Genomic DNA, 22,070 nt, shown 5'->3' on the forward strand with positions numbered 1-22,070 from the left:
TAAACACAAAAGGGAAACTAGGTCTTCATTTGAGTGCTTCTCAATGCTATTAGTTATTACTACCCAGCAAAGGACTGTGCAGACTGTCAGGAAGGCAGATTAACGAGAAAAGAGATGGTAAGTTTCCTAATAAAGCTTTACACAGATGCAGATATGCATGTGTTTGTACTGCAATGCCAATGCTTTCATATGAGTGTATTGCCTATGAGGAATGTGTTACATATGTCTTCTTACAGCATTAACCCCATCTGGCATCCACGTGGTCGTGTATCCGCTAACAAATGTGGAAATAAACAATTTGGAGCTAAATATTTTTTTTACAAAATATAAAATATAGCTAAATATATGTACAAATTCAGCCACAAATGTCTAAAAAATGAAACCATGAAAATGGGAGACATTATTATATTAATGCATTTAACGTTCTTTTGTGTTATATGATTAACCCCTTCGACGCTCATGACGAGCTGGGCTCGTCATGAGGTAGCCTCCTCGCACGCTCATGACGAGCCCAGCTCGTCATGTAAAGTGCGAATCCGCAAAATCCAGCGTACGGCCGGGAATCATGCCGCACGCATGCGGTTAAGGCTCCGAGGGGCATATTATCAAGCCTGTGCGATAAAATTATCGCCGCTTTATAGGCCGAAAACGGCCGATAAAGCGGCGATAATGGGCTTGATAATATGCTCTATGGAATTCCAATCGAAGCCCATGTTAGATGTCTTCACATCTAACATGTTAGATGTCTTCACATCTAACATGGGCTTCGATTGGAATTCCATAGAGCATATTATCAAGCCCATTATCGCCGCTTTATCGGCCGTTTTCGGCCGATAAAGCGGCGATAATTTTATCGCACAGGCTTGATAATATGCCCCCGAGTTTTCTGTTTTTACTGATAAATACGGAGATAAAACAATCTATTCTCCTTTCTTTATTTCTTCTTAAATATGGATAAAAACTAAAATTAGCTTGTCCTTTAATGATTTTAAATACTGTCAGTCATAACTGCTAGGCTACTAGGTGCACAGATAAACACGAGCGGTATATAAAACTAGAAAACATTATAATGAGACTTAAACAGCTACAGAAGTGTACAAGCTTGAAAATCAAATGTGTTGGTTTTCATACAAATTGATGAATTTATTATGCATCGGTATTTGTGTCATTGAAACATGTCAGGCATTCAACTATGAGTGTACATTTATGGGTTAAGTAAATGTGGAAATATACTATTTTCAACGTACTTTTTATCACAAAACCCAATATAAATATGGATAAATACAGATAAAATAGCAAAAAATAAATATTGATGAAAACTGTTGGAAATGTTAAAATATAAATACCATAAAACTGGGAGCACTCGTTTTGATATGCAATATTATGTTTTACAGAGTTATGCTATATTACATGATGTTACGTTGTGCAATGTAATATATTCACTTATATGCTATGTTGTGCTATGGTTGGTATGCCATGTTATGTTTTATCTATTCTATTTGTTGTATGACATAGCATGGTATGTTGTGTTTTGTGTTGTCTTGCTAGGTATGGTACGCAGTATTAGGGTATCGTAAGGTTTGTCTTTATGATTTGTTGTTATCTAGCATTATGCAATTCATTGTAGTGTATTGTATGTCATGTTCCACTAAATATATTATTTTTTGTTGTTTTATGAATTGATGGTATATGTGCTGGTATACTGTATTAGTCTACCTATGCTATGCTTTTTGCGAATATATTGTATTATGCAAAGTAATCTAGTGTATATTATGCTTTGTTATGTTGTTTAAAGCATTTATAAAGCTGTATATTGTGTTAATTTGCCTAAGATGAGTTATGCTGTGTTATGTTCTATTATGTTATGGAATATATGGTGCAATATTATTTTATCTTTTTTTATGCAATTCATTCTTCGGGATATTATGCTGTATTGTTTTAGAACAATATGCTATGTTTTTCATTTACAGGCATTGTTTGGTATTGTATATTTTGTAGTGGCTTACTATGCTGTGTATGCTATATTAATGTTATGATACGTTGTTTTGCTCTGTATTGTGTTGTGTTATGTGTTATGTTGTTATGTTATGGTATCTGATTCTATGTAATTTAAGGCACCCTGTGCTACCTTATACTCTGTTATATTGTGCTGTACATCGCTAATACCCCATTGTACAACATGTAATAACACAGATAAATATTAGGCTTTTTCATTATGACCATATGCCAATGGATGGTGATTGATGATTGATTAAAGGTGTAGCTGTTAATGCAACATGTGGGAGGAGAAGTGGTCTAGTGCCTAAAATGTCCACCCATGGAACCGGGAGTAGGTTTACCAAATAGCACCATGTCACAAACATGTTATAACTCTTAACTATCCTTTTGTACATCAGCGTAACATAGTGGCTTATTACGATGGCGGGTAGACCGTAACGGTAATCGGAACCGTCCCCCAGGGGTGCGACAGTCCGCCATGCAGATTAGGATGTGACATCCAGCATATTATGCATTGTGGTAGGCGGTGCTGTCAGCAGCACCCGCAGCAATGCACAATATGTATGTTGTGCATTTGCATGTACAATGTGGCAGGCACCGCGCGGTGCCTGCCAGCTTGTTCATGCAAATGCACCCCTACCCCCCCCCAAAACCATGGGCGTCAGCAAGGGGCCCCCAATTGCAAAGACCGCAAGTCTTTCCATGGCGGCATCACCGCCATGGAAAGGCATATTTCTGCTTTCATCATAATATGAGTGGCGGTGTCTGTAAGACACCGCCACCATATTGTGTACTTTTTCTGCCGGTCGACAAATCGACCGGCAGAAAAGCGGCGTAAGGACTTTCTGTCTGCCGTGGTACCCCCCGCCATCATAATTTGGCGGGGGGTAAATGGCATGCTGGCAGTGTATTATGGCAGGTGGATAGCCACCGCCGTTTGCACAGTGGCGATCCGCCCGCCATTGTAATGACCCCCTTAGTCTTTTCTTCAGGTGATATAATTCAATGGTACTTTGACTATAACTTCCCAGAATGTATTGTGACATGATAGGCAGTCACTGGAAGATAACTTTTTTTTGCTAATGTACCTCTGATCCCAGCTCTGTCCAACCTGGATATATTGTTAGGTCATGCGGTGTAGGTGGGTTTCTTCAGGTGGAATGTGTTCATACATACTGAACTTTGTAGGGGTGTGAGGTGTAATGTGGTGCTGGTGGTGTTTTGTTTGGATCATTGGGCAGTGATGTGGCCTTGATGTGGTCTGGCATTGTGTCAGTGGTGTTGTTGGATGTTGGGTTGCATTGGTGGGGCTGGCACAGTTCCAAAGGTGTGGAGTGATGAGATACCTCACACGGTGCCACCTCATAACACACAATATCGGCTCCCATCACATGGTGACCCAGTGAGGAGCCGATCTCACACAGTGGCAGAGAAAATGAGCAGAATTAAAACCACTGTAAATAGTGGATTTCCAGCTCGTTTTCTGAGACTTTGAACTGCTGACATCCATTAAGGTGCATGAAAACACCACATGACATCTGCACCAGTCTCAGCCCGATTTTAACCAGTAACCTGGTTCAGGAGGTAATTAGGATCAAGTGGATTTTTATTGCACAGAGGTATCAAGAGTTACTGTTACACGTAAGGCCATACTCCATCAGCCATAGCTCTCCTCCCATACTCAAGTGAAGTTAATTGGGCTTCTGAGACTCATATTTGAGTCGATTAGGGTCAACTGTGTGCCTTAATATTATATCATTTGTAAGGTGCTGTGTATGTTCAATAAAGTATGTTAATCTAATGAGCTTAAACCACTTATCCTCAGATACCTTCTATACAAGCATCGTTCTGACACTCCTTCTCTGACATCACAGCAGTATAAAGCAAATACAAGGAGATGATGGACAGAGTGCTGAAACTTTTCAGACACTCACCCCCAGTCACATATCTGGGTTGAATCCATCATTGTTCTTTATCTCACTGTGCCACCTCAGTTCAGACCCAGCTATATGCAAATCAGTCTTCACCCTGTACCTCATGGGAACAGACCAGCCCAAACTGCCAAGCCAGGTCTTCCCTGAACCAGAAACAAGCATCCTGGGACTGGTTTCAGGTTAACACCCCATATCAGCCAAGCTAGCTTGAATCCAGTGTCAAAGTGAGCAAGGGACCCACTGCTGGGCATACCCTGCCAACTTAGGACAAACAAAGCAAACACAAGGAGAGGATGGACGGAGCACTGAAACTTTTCAGACCCTCACCCCCAGTCACAGATCTGGGTTGAATCCATCATCGTTCTTTAGCTCACTTTGCCACCTCAGTTCAGACCCAGCTATAAGCAAATCAGTCTTGACCCTGTGCCTCATAGGAACAGTTCAACCCGAACTGCCAAGCCAGGTCTTCCCTAAACCAGAAACAAGCAACTTGGTACCAGTTTAAGGGTAACACCCCTCATCATCCAGGCTAACTTTAATCCAGTGGCAAAGTGAGCAAGGGACCCACGTCTGGGCATACGCTGCCAACTTAGGGTGAACAAAGCAAAAACAAGGAGATGATGGACGGAGCGCCTAAACTTTTCAGACATTCACCCTCAGTCACAGATCTGGGTTGGATCCATCATCGTTCTTTAGCTCACTTCTCCACCACAGTTCAGACCCAGCTACATACAAATCAGTCCTGATCCTGTGCCTCATGGGAACAGTCCAGCCCGAACTGCCAAGCCAGGTCTTCCTTGAACCGGGAACAAGCATCCAGGGACCGGTTTCAGAGTAACACCCCTCATCAGCCAGGCTAGCTTGAATCTAGTGGCAAAGTGAGCAAGGGTCCAACCTCTGGGCATACCCTGCCATCTTAGGGCGAACAAAGTAAACACAAGGAGATGATGGACAGAGCGCTGCAACTTTTCAGACACTCACCCCCTGTCACAGATCTGGGTTGAATCCATCATCGTTCTTTCGCTCACTTCACCACATCAGTTCAGCTATATGCAAATCAGTCTTGACCCTGTGCCTCATGGGAACAATCCAGCATGAACTGCCAAGCTAGGTCTTCCCTAAACCGGAAACAAGCTTCCTGGGACCTGTTTCAGGGTAACACCCCTCATCAGCCAGGCTAGCTTGAATCCAAAGGTAAAGTGAGCAGCCACTCACCCCCAGTCACAGACCTGGGTTGAATCCATCATCGTTCTTTATCTCACTTCGCCACCTAAGTTCAGACCCAGCAATATGCAAATACACAGCAGTATAGTCAGGGTGCTATGGTATTCACTAGTTAGGGGTTCCCACCTAATATCTTTGCAAACAGCCCCATAGAGTATAGATATAGTCCTCACCACTTCAGTCAAGTCTCACATGGCTTTTAAACCGGTAGATGCAGGAGGAACTTTGGGAAATGCGGCCCAAGCGTCTTTTCCAATCAGCCCTCACCAGTGTCCCATCTTCGAAAAGCAGGCCAACATCCGAGGAGAATGCCTCGCGAACCTCCCCAAATATAAATTAAAAAGTAAATTATTTCACATTTGAAAACAAGCCACCCATCATGTTTCACTGGCCTTCAACCCATTTCTCACAACACATTCCACTGCTGCCTTGTAAACCCAGTGAGCCCTCATGAAGGGGTCACTAGAGTGCATTGTGCATCAATTTTCACAATCACCCATTGCCATAGACTGCGGGCTTAGAACCAAGATGGCAAAAGACCTGAGATGTTACGTACAATCAGTTCCTTAAAAGTGTCTACATGTATCTTTCTTGCCGAAAGACCAGTATCAACAACAGCCTTTTCTGAAAAGCAGTTGGCAATTTTGCTGGAATGCCACCTCTTGTAACATTACATATATTAGCCTTTTAGGGGTGACATCTCCTTACATTAAATTGCAGGCTTAATCTTTCAATTTAAATCATATCCAGCAAAGCCTATAAACTTCCTGGGCCAGTCTGACCTGTTCCAGGTTCAGTCTGTTTGATTTCAATTTCCGGAGGCAGATTCTAATTCCCAGGTATCGGAATGCACTTATCACCTAAGGTAAAGATAGTACTGGAACAGTAGCGTATGACATTGTTGAGGGCGGGTTACAATGCCCAGAGTATATGCTCTGGGTGGTTGTATATCTCCTTTCCTATGGGCTGCTCCTCTGCAGCATAGTTGTGAACCAATGAAAGCATATATCACAGTTGGTTGCATGTTGATTGTTGCCTGCTACTCCTCAGTGGACTTCTTAGAGTACACCATGGCTGGATGCATAGCGCCAATTCTCATGTGTTCCTCTTGCAAGTACTACACATCTTGCGCCATATTTGAAAGAAGATTGCACTGTCCTTGTTGTATATGAATTTAGGACCCTAGTGTAATTTTCCCGATTCATGCCCATATATAGGTATAAATCACCCTATCCTTATATAGGCATAGAAATCATAACCATATTTAGACTTAGCCTATGCAGTCCAAATACTGCATGGCTACTTCCACTTATTCCGAAAATCCACAACGATTTCTTGGAAAAACCTGCCTTCAGCAGTCAGGGACTTACCCTTGCTTGAATATTGATTTATCCAAGAACTCATGGAGTTTTCAAAGAACTGAGTCTTTGATGATGTTATTATGTCCAACCTTACGTCAAACTAGGCACCTTCAAGGTATAAACATGCCCACACTTGCCCAGGCAAACACACAGTGGTTTGGAGCAGTTCGGCTATCTACCTACACGACACAGCTCGCCGAAGCAAGTGCCAAAGGAAGCCGACCCTCCAGCAGACGCACTGAGAGAGACGCTGTCTTTTCTCTTGCCGAGAAATCCAGCTCCAGTGTTTCCAAGCTACCCTTGCAGGTTGTTGGGAAATCGAGTCCTGAGAGAGAAATACCAGACCTCCTTCATTCTAAAACCAAGGTACGGAGCTGATTAGACCCTTAGAGAATTCTTGGATAGATTATTGGCAAAGAATACTGAAACTAAGCTACACCTCACTTACTTCTTTCCTTGTACTAGACCTAGGTTAGGCGTATTTTAGAAGCACCAGTTGAGTACTTTTTAGTCTTTATTTATTAATGTATGTATTCTATGTATTTTATGGCTTAGAAACCATATCCTGCTTTTACAGTATTATTTTATAATACTCTTCGTACTGTACGCATTGTACTTTGCAACCAGTATTACGATTGGAGCAGTTAATTTCTCCTGAATAAGACAGAAGACTGTTCAATAAATACTTTCTATTGAAAACGCCCGTCTCTCTATTTTCTCTGCACCTCTGGTGAAACGAAGCATGCACGATTGACTGAGTGAAATAACTATCTAATGTTTCCGCGACTCTAGAGATACATTTCTTATTCTTGGGAAACAAAGTTGTCATGTTTATTCGAGAAAGTTTCTAGTGACCTCTGAGCTAGCTGGCACTCACAATTAAGTCTAGTATATTCGATAGAGACCTAGTCGACATAAGTACTACGTCAAATCTATAGGATATATTATTCCAATGCGCAGAGCCTATTGGAAATATAGGAACTACACTACATGGTGCCCAATGTTTGGTAAGGCGATAATTTAACGCTAGATACTAGAGTAACTCAGTCGTGCATTTCACACAGACCCCTTTTTCCCGTAAAATACTTCAATAGACATCTGGAGTGGGTTAAAGGATATAATATCTGCCATAATTGAGTAGGACGAAAATCCTATGTATTCGTTTATGGTTTGTTCAACGTTGAAGGATACAGTGTTCCAAAATATTGTGCACCTTAACGTTGTTTCCTTGAAACTTGCTCTGCAAACCTTCGGTCAACAAAATGTCAGAGAGTGACAACGAAAGGGAGAGAGCTGCAGTAGCAGCTCAGGCAGTTTTAGACAACACAAGTCTCCAACACAATGACCCACATGCTATACTCATCCCGGTAAATATAAGGAAAACAATCACTATAAAGCCTATAGAAAATGGAGTATCATTGAGAGGTGGTAAAGTAATCTTTGTAATAGAGGCACATGAATATCGGCAGACAGAGTTATTCTATTCATGGATTCTGTTTCCTGCAGCAAATCCAGTAACACACGAGTTCCACTACTACAAAATAGAGGAACCTCCAGTGGAATACGTTCCTTTCGAGGACGTTTAAATTCCATTAACTTACCAAGAGCATCAGCTCTGGTTTAAAGGCACCCTACAACATCAAAATCACATTACCAGGCTCGGTCCACTAGGTAGACCAGGAGCAACATGTCCGGTACTAGCAAGCTATACACCACATCCTGACATTGAACAAATGACAGGTCAAGAACTGTTAGCTCAGCTAAAACAGCTAATTAAAATACATAGACAGTTGGTTCAATATGTAATGCGGACTGTAACAGTCCAACCTCCTGTAAGAATTCCACAGCACACCCCTCACCAGAGGAACACAAACAAAATTACACCACAGACTATACAATCAGTCATTGGTAAATTGCCCGCAAAAAGGGAACAAATTCCGTTCTGTTTAGCTCAAAAAATTACTCAAATAGAGGCAGTATTTCCTGATAGTACACCTCATGAAAAAAAACAGAATTCTGACAATCTGTTTACCAATGGGGATCTCACCACACGTGGAGGACTGTGACAATCTACACAAAAACACATGGTGTTCCGTCTATGGCGGTAATACCAGACATCCTAAGACAGATTCAAAATGAATACGGACCAGAACCTGCCTTAAATCTTGGTATGAAGTTACTAAAAGATTTCAAACAGGTCTCGGCTATACTATTAGCTAACATCAAAGGTGATGCACCATACCAACTTGCACCATAATTCCACTGTTCCTCCACCGCTGTTTTGCGGGCCCGGTTCCCGGGGAGGCTTGGGTGCTACCTCCACCATCTTGGGTCAGGAGGGACTTTGGCGGCCATCTTTGAGCGGTCTAGCGCTCGGGGGTATTCGGAGCCGCCTACTTAAGACGCTCTTTACAGCGCGCAGCGGTGACGCGCAGCGGGAGCGCCATCGCTGCGCCTGAGCCATCTTTGAGCGGTCTAGCGCTCGGGGTATTCGGAACCGCCTACTTAAGGCGTCAGTATTTCGTGGTCAGCCTGGTAAAGGTAACCATTTGGTTTGGGAGCGACATAGCGCGTCTGAACGCGACCTCGCGCACCTACAGCGCTGCTTTGGAATATTTTAAAAAACCTGTTTTGTATTTGTTTTTGTTTTATTTAATTTCCCCTGATTTTACCTGGCGCTGTGTTCTGGCCTTCACTTGCACCATAATTCCTCTGTTTCTCCACCGCTGTTTTGCAGGCCCGGTTCCCGGGGAGGCTTGGGTGCTACTTCCACCATCTTGGGTCAGGAGGGACTTTGGCGGCCATCTTTGAGCGGTCTAGCGCTCGGGGGTATTCGGAGCCGCCTACTTAAGACGCTCTTTACAGCGCGCAGCGGTGACGCGCAGCGGGAGCGCCATCGCTGCGCCTGAGTCGTGCCAGAGTCCTGCCCGTCTGCGCTCGTCAGCGTCTCGGAGGCGTATGGGGCGGCCTCAGGCTTTTCTTAGTATTTCCTAGGTAGGCGTTGTCTCTTTGTCGGAATGCTTTCCTACTCTTCTTCTGAGCTCTTGGCTCTGCGTAGGGACTCCTCGTCTTGCCATCATATATTTCCGGGAGGGCGTGCTCTTAAGAGAGGTTGCGTGGGTTGTGGCTGGCGTCTTTCGAGCAACGGCATTAACCGGCCGGTCGTTTCACCTGCTCTAAATGAGTGCCTTCTTCTCAACACGAGATCTCTTGGCAGACACTCCCTCGATATCTGGAACCTACTGACGGAGTCTAAGCCACCTTGTCTGTTTCTTACTGAGACATGGCTTGGAGATGGCTCAGGTCCCGATCTAGCTAACGCTATCCCTCCCGACTATACCATATTTAGGAAGGATAGAGTGATAGGCAGAGTAGGGGGGGTCGCCTTAGCTGTTAATAAGTTCTTTTCCTGTACTACCTTTTCGATTGACAATATCCCTAACTGTGAGGCCCTTGGTTTCACTCTTACGCTGTCGCCTCATCAAACGGTCGTTGGGATTTTACTCTACAGAGTACCTGGTCCTTTGGGCCCCTTCTTCGACGAATTGCAGGCGGCACTTTCTGTGCCTTGTCTTTAATCAGACCATTGTATTTTATTGGGTGATCTGAACATCCATATGGATAATAACACCGATCCTGATGTTCTTAAGTTGCGGGACATTACTTCCCCTTTAGGGCTCATTCCATATATTATGTGGCCAACTCATAACAAGGGCCACACCATTGATCAAGTTTTTTCCACGAAAACAATTAGTACATCCATGGCACTACCCGTTTTGTGGTCTGATCATTTTTTAATAAAGTTTACCATACCCCTCATCTCTATGACGGCCCCGAGAGCACTGAAAGACCAGAGAGGAATTACCCGGCCTTTTCACCAGGTTTCCGCCGAAATGGTATCTGATGTGCTTTGTCGTCATCCCTGCTTATTTTCTGGCAGTCTGGAGGAAAACCTTGAGTCGGTGCATAAGTGGATGACTGCTAGTTTTGAGGAGCTAGCCCCAGGGAAGCCGGCTAAGTCTGCTGATAGGCGTGCTTCGGCCCCTTAGTTTACTTCATCCTTGGGTGCGATGCAGCAGGAATGTAAGAGAGCCTAAAGGGCCTGGAGACGCCTGTATGACCCTGATCTCAAGGCTAGTTATAGAGAAGCCATCAAGCTATATCATAGGCACATCCTAGCGGGAAAAAAAGTCTATCTTGAGCGTAGAATAGATGATTCAGAGAGTACCAGTAAAGAGGTATTTAGGATAGTTAAGGAGTTTACTTCCCCCTCCCTTGGTGCTCCCTTCCATGCGCACACTGAAGTCTGGATTAGCCAGTTAGCGGACTTTTTCGTGAATAAAATTAAAGCTATTCACGATTCTTTTCGCCTTCTATCCCCTACGCCAGTTCCTGGCTTTACATCTAGCTTGTCTACATCTATAACTGAGGAAGGCCCACTCCTGTCGGAATTTCCGGTGATGTCTCCCACGGTCTCTCTTGACCTTCTGTCTCGGCTCAAGTCCGGCTCTCTGCTTGACCCCTGCCCGGCGAAATGTTTGGGGAAAGTAGCACCGGCTTTAAATGCGTTGCTTAATCCTCTGCTTAATGCTTCGCTGAGCACGGGAGTTGTCCCTCAAGCGTGGAAGCATGCATTGATTCTTCCACTGATCAAGAAGACTAACCTTGATCCTCTTATCCATGCTAACTACAGGCCCATCTCTCTCCTCCCTGCTCTGGCTAAGGTGACCGAGAAGCACGTGCATAGCTCCATTTCCAACTTCATTGAGAGTAACAACATTCTCCATGACTCTCAATCGGGCTTCCGCACGAATCTTAGTACAGAGACCGCTCTTCTCGAGGTCACCGATGCCATCAGAGAGGTTTTGGATACTGGAGGGAAGGCCATTTTGGTTATGCTGGATTTGTCGGCGGCTTTCGACACCGTCCCCCATGAAAGTCTCCTTTTAAGACTCCAGGAGATCGGTTTTCGTGGGACGGTGTTGCATTGGTTTAAATCATTTCTGACCGGCCGCCGGCAAGTGGTCTGGGCACCTCCGTTTTCCGCTGAAATGCCGCCGCTTGAGGTAGGGGTGCCGCAGGGTTCCATTCTAAGCCCTGCGCTTTTTAACATCTATATGGCCCCTCTGGCAGCGGTTGCGGAATCTTTTGGTGCCCAGATCATAACCTATGCTGATGACACCCAGTTGCTCTTTACTTTTGATAAGGGCAAGGATTTTGACGGTCCTCGGATTAGAGAATGTTTGGGAGCTGTCTTTGCTTGGTTCCAGCGACACAGCCTAAAATGCAATTTCGATAAATCGGAACTGCTTTTTTTTGGATGCCCTCCTGATCCTGGCTGGAAGGCCTGGTGGCCTTCAGATATGTTTCCACCGGATGCCGCCTCTTCCAAAGCTAAAAATCTGGGCTTTGTGATAGATGATGGCCTCACCTTTGGCCCCCAGATCATTGGGCTGACTGGTAAATGCTTCGGCCTCCTGGAAATGCTGCGGAAATTTCTTCCACTGCTGTCACTGAAGCATAGAAAGATCATCGTGCAGGCCTTGATAGGTTCGCGTTTGGACTACGCAAATGTTCTCTATCTTGGCCTGCCGAAATATCTTTTGGCTCGACTGCAGATTGTGCAAAATTCTGCGGCCAGAGCCATCTTTGGTCTCCAGCGCAGAGCTGGAGCCACAGAGTTGCTAAAAAAATTGCATTGGCTCCCAGTCGCCAAAAGGATCGTTTTTAAGGCACTTACTTTTGCCTTTAAGGCCCTTCATCAGATAGGCCCCAAATATCTTCAGAAGCACTTGGCTTTTTATGTGCCTCGCAGGACGTTACGTTCCGCGACTTTATCTAAAGCCTTGATTCCCCCCATCCGCCTTTCTAGAATCGAAGGACGCTCCTTTCGTTTTCTAGCGCCTCAAGGTTGGAACGACTTGCCTGTCCTGCTTAGGAAAGCTGATGATCTGCTCTCCTTTAGAAAAGGACTTAAAACCTGGCTTTTCGCCCAGTAATTGTTCCCCCTGCTTTTGTCGTGTTATGTTTCTCTTATTTCTAGGGCTCTTTGCCAAAGCCCCGGGACACTCCTAGGAGTAGCCGTGCGCTATAAAAGAGCATTTTTAACATAACATAACATAACATAACATAACATAACATAACATAACATAACATGCAGCATCCATGGCAATCCACCAAAACTAAAAGAAACTGATATAACAGAGCAACCATATGAACTTGCAAGAATTATTGAAAAATCCCACGAAGAACTAGGTAGAAATAGTTTGGGTGGGAAACCAATAAAACCCCAACTAACTGAAAATCCTGAAAAGTTTTTATTAAAAATAATCTCACTACTCCTAAAAAGAAGTGGGAAAACACCAAACAGACACTTCTTAAAGAGAAGCGTTCTCAGTCCAGAGGAAGGTCTCCTCAACAGGAGCCCTCTGAAAAGAGGTATAACCTCAGAAATAGGGATAATTTGAGAAAACCTGATAGATATTAAGATATTGATACACGTTCCTCTCGTACCTTTCAGACTTCCTCGCAGAAATCCGAAAGAAGAGGGCGATCAGAACAAAAGGAAGAACGCGTGAAGTCCAAAGACGAACAGAACGTTCCAAACAATAAGAAAAATCAATTCACCAAGAAGAAGGTAGCAAATGTAAAGATCAGACATGCCGAGGATCTTGAGGACACAACTCAAGAACGGGGAGTGGGCCCAGACAATGCTAGACGGCGCAGCAGAGTTCACCATAGCTCACAAGATCCTGAAGGATCATCTGGAGACAGTGGACTTGAATGAATGCATTCAAGTTGAAACTGCCGACACAAAGGTTAGTGTACCACATACATTATATGAAGTAACACTCCGGATGGAGGGGGACATAACTAGGAAAATAAAGGCACTCTTTTGGGAGAAGCTATCTTAGGGTTATGACATTCGTCTAGCTGAACAAGACTGGCCACCTGAATTTGTCAGAGAGTGCCCACATGGCGAAGAAATCATTATGCCAGCCTTCTCTAATCATATTCCTAAAAAATACACCTATGCCAGAAAATGGGCTGTGGCCCAGGCTCCAGCATTATACAAAAATCACGTAGGATGGGATGAGGACTCTCCTGTAGTGTAGTTCCTATTATCCCAATAGGCTCTGCGCATTGGAATAATACCTTCAATAGTATAGGCCTAGACCAGACGTTAACTAGGTCTACTACTGTCGATATTAGACTTAAAGTTTTGGGTTTGCCAGCTAGCTCAGAGTTCACTAGAAACTTTCTCGAATAGGCAAGGAGGAGTTGAACCTCCCTGGATAGACAAGAAGGGATTTAGTTTCTGACAACCATAGAACATGACAACTTTGCTCTCCCCTAATCAAGAGTGTATCTCTAGAGTCGTGTGAAAACAAAAGACGACTTATTTTACTCAGTCAGTACGTGCATTCTTAGTCTCACCAGATTGTAGAGAAAAGGAAGAGACGGGCGTGTTCAATAAAAGATGGTATTTATTGATCAGTCTCTTTTCTCATACAAGAGAAATGGATCGATATTATTGCAATACTTATGGTTAAGTAAAGTGCATACATTAAAAGCAGAAGTATAAAATAATACTGTAAAAACATTGATATGGTTTCTAAGCCATATGATGGGTTAAAATGGATAAAATAGATACATACACATATACATTTGACTAATCGTACTCAACTGGTGTTTCTAACTACGCCTACCCCAGATGTACCTGACCTAAGCCTAATACGTGGGCGGGAATAGAAAGTAGCAGTTTAAGTTAAGTTGGTTTTGCCAAGTGACTGACTCAAGAATTCTCTGCAAGGGGTTATTCAGTTCTGTACCTGGAGTCTAGGATGAATGAGGGATGGTATCTCTCGTCTCTGGTCTCGATATTCCAGGCTGCCTGCGAGGGCTACCCGGAAGCGCCGGAGCTGGATTTCTCGGCAGGAGAAAGCAGCGTCTCGTTCTCAGCGCGTCAGGAAGGCGGGGCTGCGCCAGCGGGGTCTGCTCTGCTCTGGGCTTCGGCAAGTCTGGCTGCTCCGATCTCGTCACCACCGCGTGTGTTTGCATAGGGCAATATCGGTAATATTTATACCTTTAAGGTGCCGAGATTGACGTAAGGATGGACATAGATACGTCAATAAGGATGTCATACGACCTGGTCGTTAGCACATTCTTTTGCTGAAGTTCTCGGTGAAATCAAAACAATGGCCGCAGGGTTTTTCCCAGGTTGTCATAGGTTTGATTTGTTTTGAGAACTCCGTATGCCTTATCAGGGGCTGGAGGAATTATCGCTTGTCTAATTAGATGGCAAGCGTTATGACCTAATCAGATAACACGCTCCTGTGCCGTAGTGTGGCTTAATCAGATAACGGTTCCTGCATCATGGGGGTTTTCTGCATCATGGGATGGCTGCTTGTTAACTTGTTAACCAGAATAGGGTCAGGAATAGGGGGATCGATACAGAACCTATAGGAATACATCACACCCACTCCACGCTAACTATGGACATATTTACGAATCTATGCATAGTAAAACATACTGTAGAGTATTGTGTATACCTTACCACCCCAAAATACATAAATGCATTTTGAAATTATCAAATATACGGAAAAAACAGTCACATGTAATATATGCACTCAAGCTGTAGAATAATGCTAAAGTAATCACGCATATCTATACATTATCACTAATTTGTATATGAGAATTTACACATGAAATGGCTCTTAATACAGAAAAAAGGTTTCGAGACCATTCCATCACAGAATAAAATAATTATGAACATACCAGCGGGCAGCTAATGTCTATAAAGTATCTAAATATAGAAATTTTAGTTCTCTAAGAATAGTTCTTACTTTAAGCAGAAGATAAGTGTCCCGAAAAATTCGTAAAAATATTTTGGGGCTGCTGAAAAAATTGCTGTCCGTGAACTGGAGGGAAAATTGTTCATGGTATTTTATTATTCTAGTTGAAGGCCAAATTCAGGGAACGCCGTGTGCGAGCTTGCTCAAAAGTCTCTATTTCTGCTCTGGTGAGAACATCATATCATTTAGACTGTCGAAAAAGCTGTCAACAGCTTCCTGGGAGAGTTCCACTAACTCGGAAAAGGATGTAACCATGCATTCGTGCGCATGATTGTCTCCATTGACGTTTTGATTAGTATTGCTGACAGAAGGTCGTACCTGATCAATGCTGTTTTCATCTTGAACTTCACTACCCCTCAATCGTAGTGGTGAAGCTTCCACGAATGCCATCATCAGGATTGGTAGCCGTTGAGGGCAGCACAAAGCATGAGCCTTTATTGGACTCAACAATGTTTCTGCATCCATTGGCGCATCTGATTATAGCGTCAGACAGGTGTCTAACACGCATTCTTCTCCGCATAGCAAGCACCTTAATACAGGTAAAACACATCGTTGCCACATTGGTCGAAATGAAAGAAACCAAGTCATGTTCAGATCTCTAAGCCGGGATAGTCCCAGGATTTTTGATATCCGGTCCCGGTATCCAATGGCTAGGATTGTTTCTTCCCTTGTCGCAGGTGTTTTGTCTGTGACATGGTTTGCCATAACGAAATATAAGGACTAAGAATAGTATTCCTGCAATTAGTCCCAAAATGAGGGGAAGTCCGCCAAAAATCGAATGGACGAAATCTGGAAAAATACCCAGTATGGCTTTGAATGGTGTTAATGCCATCGAAAATACTGTCTTAAATACTTTTGAGACTCCACTGGTATCAGAAATATTTAAGATTTCATTCAGGATTTCTGCGAAATGTATGGGGGAATTAGTTGATAACAATGAGTGAATCTCTGCAGTCGTCCTTGCGACTAGGAGATCATACGTTTCTTTTGATGACGTGAGCCTGGTCGGCGTCTGAAGAAGCACTGTTTTCATTCTGCTTAAAGTATCTATTCGAATAGAAGTAATTTTCAAGTTGGGCCATGCCCTTGCCTCCCTGTCTGGAAGGGAGCTGGGGAACAATAAGCGTCCACAGCACTTGACCTTCGCAGTCGTAGTTACGAGATAAGGAGTCCCGGGCATAAGACTACAACATCTGCGGTCCACAATTAGAACGTAACTCCCATTATAGAGTCTTTGAAAGAATGGTTCTATCTCTGTTGCAGGTGCGCCTAGCTGGTGACATGAAAGGTTATTTGAGTTCCCTTCACAGGCTCCATGCAAACTAATTCCATTACACAGAAGTGTACCGCTCAGTGACATCGCACAATTATTGCCACTAAGAAACACTTTCTGTCCTTTATTACTGACACATGCATGTGAATAGGGCAAGTTCCATGTTGTTTTAATGTACCCTTTTCCCAATTTTTCGTACATGCCAGCCTGTATATAGTTTTGGCAGTATTGAAACCTGAAGGTTGATATTGGAATATTAATTATCCCATGTATTATCCATTCACTGACAGGTCGTTCTGACATTGTCACTGGTAATCTCTCGAGTTTCTCAATGCTCAGGATTGTATAATCAGCACCCTTTTGTGCCATACTGATTTGTTTATCAGTGAGGTTAAAGATATTGAATAGTGACGTTGTGTTGATTAAACGCCAAGGCACATAGCCTGAACGCAGATTTTGTAACGTCCAGCCAAGCTGTACAATAGAACGCAATTGGGACTGACCGTGTTGTAACAACAGTAAGTCTTGCGATAATATGTCGATTGCTGAAGACACAATGCTGTCCAGAGAAAAAATTCTGGAGGACAGAGTCATTAACCCATTGTCCACTACAGAAAGTGATTTTTCCAAATGAATACGGTCAATTTCCCGTATACTTTCTGCTGTCTCTGTTTGAGTCACCTTCCAGGCCTCGTTGTATGCTGCATATACAGAGGCTGCTATGAAACGTTTCTGACACTGTTTGCGCGGTCCCATAATGAAATCACGCAAGTCAGCACCATCAGTAAGTAAAGTTAGGGGTTAATTTCTGCCAGTGTGGAAGTTTGTAGCCACTGAAGGCATAATTTGCCCACACTGTAGGTGGTTATTATCCCTGGGTGTTGTCTTTGGGAATATCTAGGGTCTGGCCTGGTCATTTTGAACCCCTGTGTTTTGTTCAGGAATCTGTCTTGACAGTTATTAGTATCTGTGGGCCAGATCAACCACTTTTTCCAATCAGGATGTGTTCTGTTTTGGTTTAATACATAATTTACGTCTATCTCTTCATCTGTAGAGCTATTGCTGTTCATTGTTGGTTTTGGAATAGACGGTTTATTTAAGTCTTTGATTTTGGCTAGGCCAAGACAGGTAGTTTGTTGAACAGTGTCATTTAAAAATATAATTTGTTCTGGGATCATGCAGGCTCTAAACAAAGATTCTATACCCTGTACTTGCCATTCTTTTGTACCCCAAACACTCTTTACTTCAACATTTCTGTCCCAATAATCAAAACCAAAAGTATTCATTTGTTCAAAGAATGAGTCTGAATATATCAATTTCGTGTTTGTTATCATGGTCTTTGTCCCTGTCTTATTTGACAATTTGAAATAAAATGTTTCAGCATTACTTGTGTTAAAACCTGAAAAGTATGAATATTTGTCATAAACGGTTCTTGAGCTTCCTTTTGGAGGGGTTGCACAATGTTCCCATTGATTATAATTTAAAAAATTTCTAGGTTGTGCAGATCTATGTAGAAAATGGTTACCATAGTGGTTATAACAGTACATACTATCATAATTTGTCGAACCCTGCAAATAATCATGTTTGGTAAATTTAGCAGACATCACTAAGTCAGACATCATATTATTTATACTTTCAAAGTCCCAATCATCAGCAAATGAGCTTGGTTTTACAAAGTCACTCAACGAGATCTTAATTTGGTGTGGATATTTCAGGATTTCAACCGGACCATAAATTTCGTAGTCAGTGTTGTCCCATGCTACCCCACCCGGTATAGGATTGGCTGTGAAGTTGACTGAAGAAAGTTCTCTTTTCTCGACGTGTGAAGATGTGTGTGGTTTGAGGATCAAGTTGATTTTCTGACTTGCTGTGTCCATTTTAGCATATTTTCCCTCAATGAAGCGTCCCAAAGTTAGTACCATGATGAGCCAAAGTACGAGGATAAATGCACCAAAACCCACCCAAAATTCAATCCATGGAGAAATCAGATATGTTTCTTTCAGTTGTTTCAAAAGTACTTTAACTTTATCTTTAAATGTTTTTGTTGATGGCTGCGTTTTTGATTCAGTGAAGCCTTCAGAGGAATCATCGAAGTTTATGAAGTAGCCGGATGCAGTTCTGTCAATTGTTCCAATTGCTTCAGGATTACTGTTTCTTGCATAGTCGTTTGTTACTTCATTATAGATTGGTGTGTCTCTGCTAAATGTTTTTATTTGGGTTTTCAGAGGTCTAAGTTCCATTGCATTGTTGCATAGTCCTTGTTGTAGTTCTGTAGGCGTTTCGAATGTGATTAGCCTCTTAGATTGAACCTCTGTGTTTGTAGCAAATCTTGGTGTTCTACTACTTATCGGGAGTCCACTTGGCCTACTATTTGTTATCGGCCACATGATTGTGGTTTTACCAAGTCGATGGATACAACTCGGTTCTCCTTTTTACCAGCAAGCGGCGGTAGTACAACTGATCTTGTCCCGTTGATGGACAAGACAGGAACTGCTTTTCTGTAAGAAGGCCCAAATTCCTTCTTTACCGCGATCTTTTCTCTGACTAGATCCCCGACTTTTGGAATCCAGACAGGTCTTGCTGGGACAGGTGGTGGTTCTTCAGTGGTTGTTGGCTGCTGTTTCAACTTTATGTTGCTCAGGTCTTTTCTTGTTTCGTTTAAGTCCTGCAAAATAGCCAAACGATCTTTGATATCAAAGCTTTTTTCCTTCACCACTGAAGTCTGACTGTCGAGGTCTAAGACTAACATCCTAGTTCCAAACAATAATTCGTACGGACTGAATCCCTTCGGAGAATTTCTTGGCAGGTTATTTAGACTACGTTGGACACTTATTAGATGTTTGACCCACCCAGCTCCCGAACCTAATATCCTTTCTGTTATAGATAGCTTTATGCCTTGGTTTTTTCTTTACACCATCCCGTTCCCCTCAGGGTGAAATGGACAAGAGTACCGCAATGTAACGCCCATGCTGACCATGGCCTCCTTATAAGCTCTAGAGCTAAAAGCAGGACCATGGTCCGAATGCAGCATGCCAATTGCGTATGTGCCGATAAAGACTCGCAAATCTTTTATAACAGTTCTGGCGTCAGCCGTTCGCTGGGGCCACATCCATATGAATCTCGTGCATGAGTCCACTGCAACCAAGATATATTTATAGTTACCATCCCTTTGTAAGGGACCACAGTGGTCTAGGTAAACACAGGCTAATGGTTTATCCGAGATTAGAAGGGGCGTCTGCGCTGGACGTCTCACCGTTGATACTTTCATTCTTTGACATATTTCACATTCTAAAACATAGTTCCTTGTTTGTCTTCTCATTTGTGGCCACCAGTATCTCTGTTTTAATAATGATACTGTGGCTGAGACGCCAGCATGTATAGAAGCAAGCCCTTCGTGTGCCGCTATTATCAGTCCTAACCTATGTTCCATGTTTGGAATTGCCCTATCCCCCACTCCAGGGATTCGAGCAAAAGGAACATTGTTTGCATCAGTTATGTATGAGTATTTTACTGGAAAGCCTTTCGGGAGTGTTTCTATCGAATCCTTTTCTGTAGCGCTGACAGCCTGTAATATTTCGCTGTCTATTTTTGTTTTTGACCGTGTGATGGCAGCTACGGAAGCCGTTAGCACAGCTGCCTTCGCGGCCTCATCAGCCAATGAATTTCCTGCAACGTGAACGCCATCACGTTGATGACTCAGCGTATGTATCACGTGAGTCTTTGGTAGTTCTTTTTGTAATAGAACTACTTGTTCCCAGAGCATCTTATGCTTGATTGTGCCTCCTTTTGCATCCTTAAAGCCATTCTGAAGCCAGATCTGCAAGTATTCATTGTAAGACTGAACGCAGTAATACGAATCGCACACTATGAGTGTGGGGAATTCTCGATCGGTATTTTCAAGCGCCATCTTAAACGCGAGTAGTTCAGCTCGCTGAGCTGTACAATCTCCTAGAGATTGTGTCTTAGTGATAGCTGGTTTGAATTTTCCTTCGTGCCAGCGACCTTTAACAATCGCGCACGCAGCACTGTAAGCTTGTTTACCCCCTACTGCGGGTTGTGCTGATCCGTCTGTATATATTATACAGCCGTAATGTTCTAGAGGCAGAATTTCGGTCGGCGGAGGACATTCAAATTCATATTGGAGAAGTTCTTGTGTTTTTAAGTTAGGATCAAATTCGTATGCCACGTCTGTTGCAGCAAGAGAATTAGCCCATTGTATCCATCTCGGATGGAGCGCTTTAGCATTTGGAATGCTTGCTTTTGTTACAGCCTCTAGGGCTGGTATCGGTGTCACGATTATTATTCGTTTTCCTTGTGCCAGGGCTCGTTCTTTTGCTATAGCTGTCTGTGTTGCAGTAAGAATTTTTTCCGTTGGGCTAAATTTCATTTCAGCCTTAGTGTACAAGTGTGATTTGAATGCAATTGGTACCTTTTCTCCCTCATTAGAGGTCAGGTATGTGAATCCGCATCTTCCTGGGATGACTCGAATCACTAGATTGCGTGTGTTATCACGTGTTTCTAATTTTGTTTTAATTAACATGTCTGTTTTTTAAGGATCTCAAAATTTCTGTGTGTATTTGAGTCCAATTGGTTCTTTTAAAATCTGGTTTTATTAGATCATAAAGGGGTTTGACCCTTTCTGCGTAATTTGCAATGTATGTTCTTCCGAAATTTAGGAAGCCTAGAATTGACTGTAGGTTTTTTAGTGTTCTAGGTGCTTGGATTACGGCACATTTCTCTAGGAAATTGTCAGCCAGGCTTTTGCCTTCACTTGATAATTCGTATCCTAAGAACAGGACTGTTAGATGGGCAATTCTAGATTTTTTAAAGTTGAATTTGTAACCCTCTGCTGCGAACCCAAGTATTATGGTGTTCACTCTCTTCAAGTGAGTATCCAAGTCATCATCTGTTAGGTATATGTCGTCGACATAAGATAATGCCTCGTCATCATATGTTTGTAGTAATTCTGTTACTCTCGCTGAGAATACCCCTGGGCTATTCTTGTACCCCTGGGCTAACCAACAGAATTGTTTTTGAGTGCCATTTATTGAGAACGCAGACAAATATCTGCTCTCTGGTGCTATGTTTTGACAAAAGAATCCATTAGAGATGTCTAATGTTGTTTTGTATTTTTTGCGCACTATGTTATTCATTAGTGCAGCACTATGCGAGTTTTGTACTGCAAAAGTTTTGCAACATGAGTTAAGGTGTCGGTAATCCAAAACTAGACGATATGAATTGTCTGGTTTGGAGACCGGAAACAAAGGGTTGTTCATTTGTGAGGTGCAAGTTTCAATCACCCCCTGGTATTCTAGTTGATCTAGGATTTCTTTTACCTGTTTTTTAGCTTCTTGCTTAATTGGGTACTGTCTTTGTGCAGTAGGTTGTGATTTTAACTGGATTTTGTGAGGAGGAGAGTCCTCAT

The sequence above is a fragment of the Lissotriton helveticus genome, chromosome 1_1 (genome assembly GCF_964261635.1).
Source record: "Lissotriton helveticus chromosome 1_1, aLisHel1.1, whole genome shotgun sequence".
NCBI lineage: Eukaryota > Metazoa > Chordata > Amphibia > Caudata > Salamandridae > Lissotriton > Lissotriton helveticus.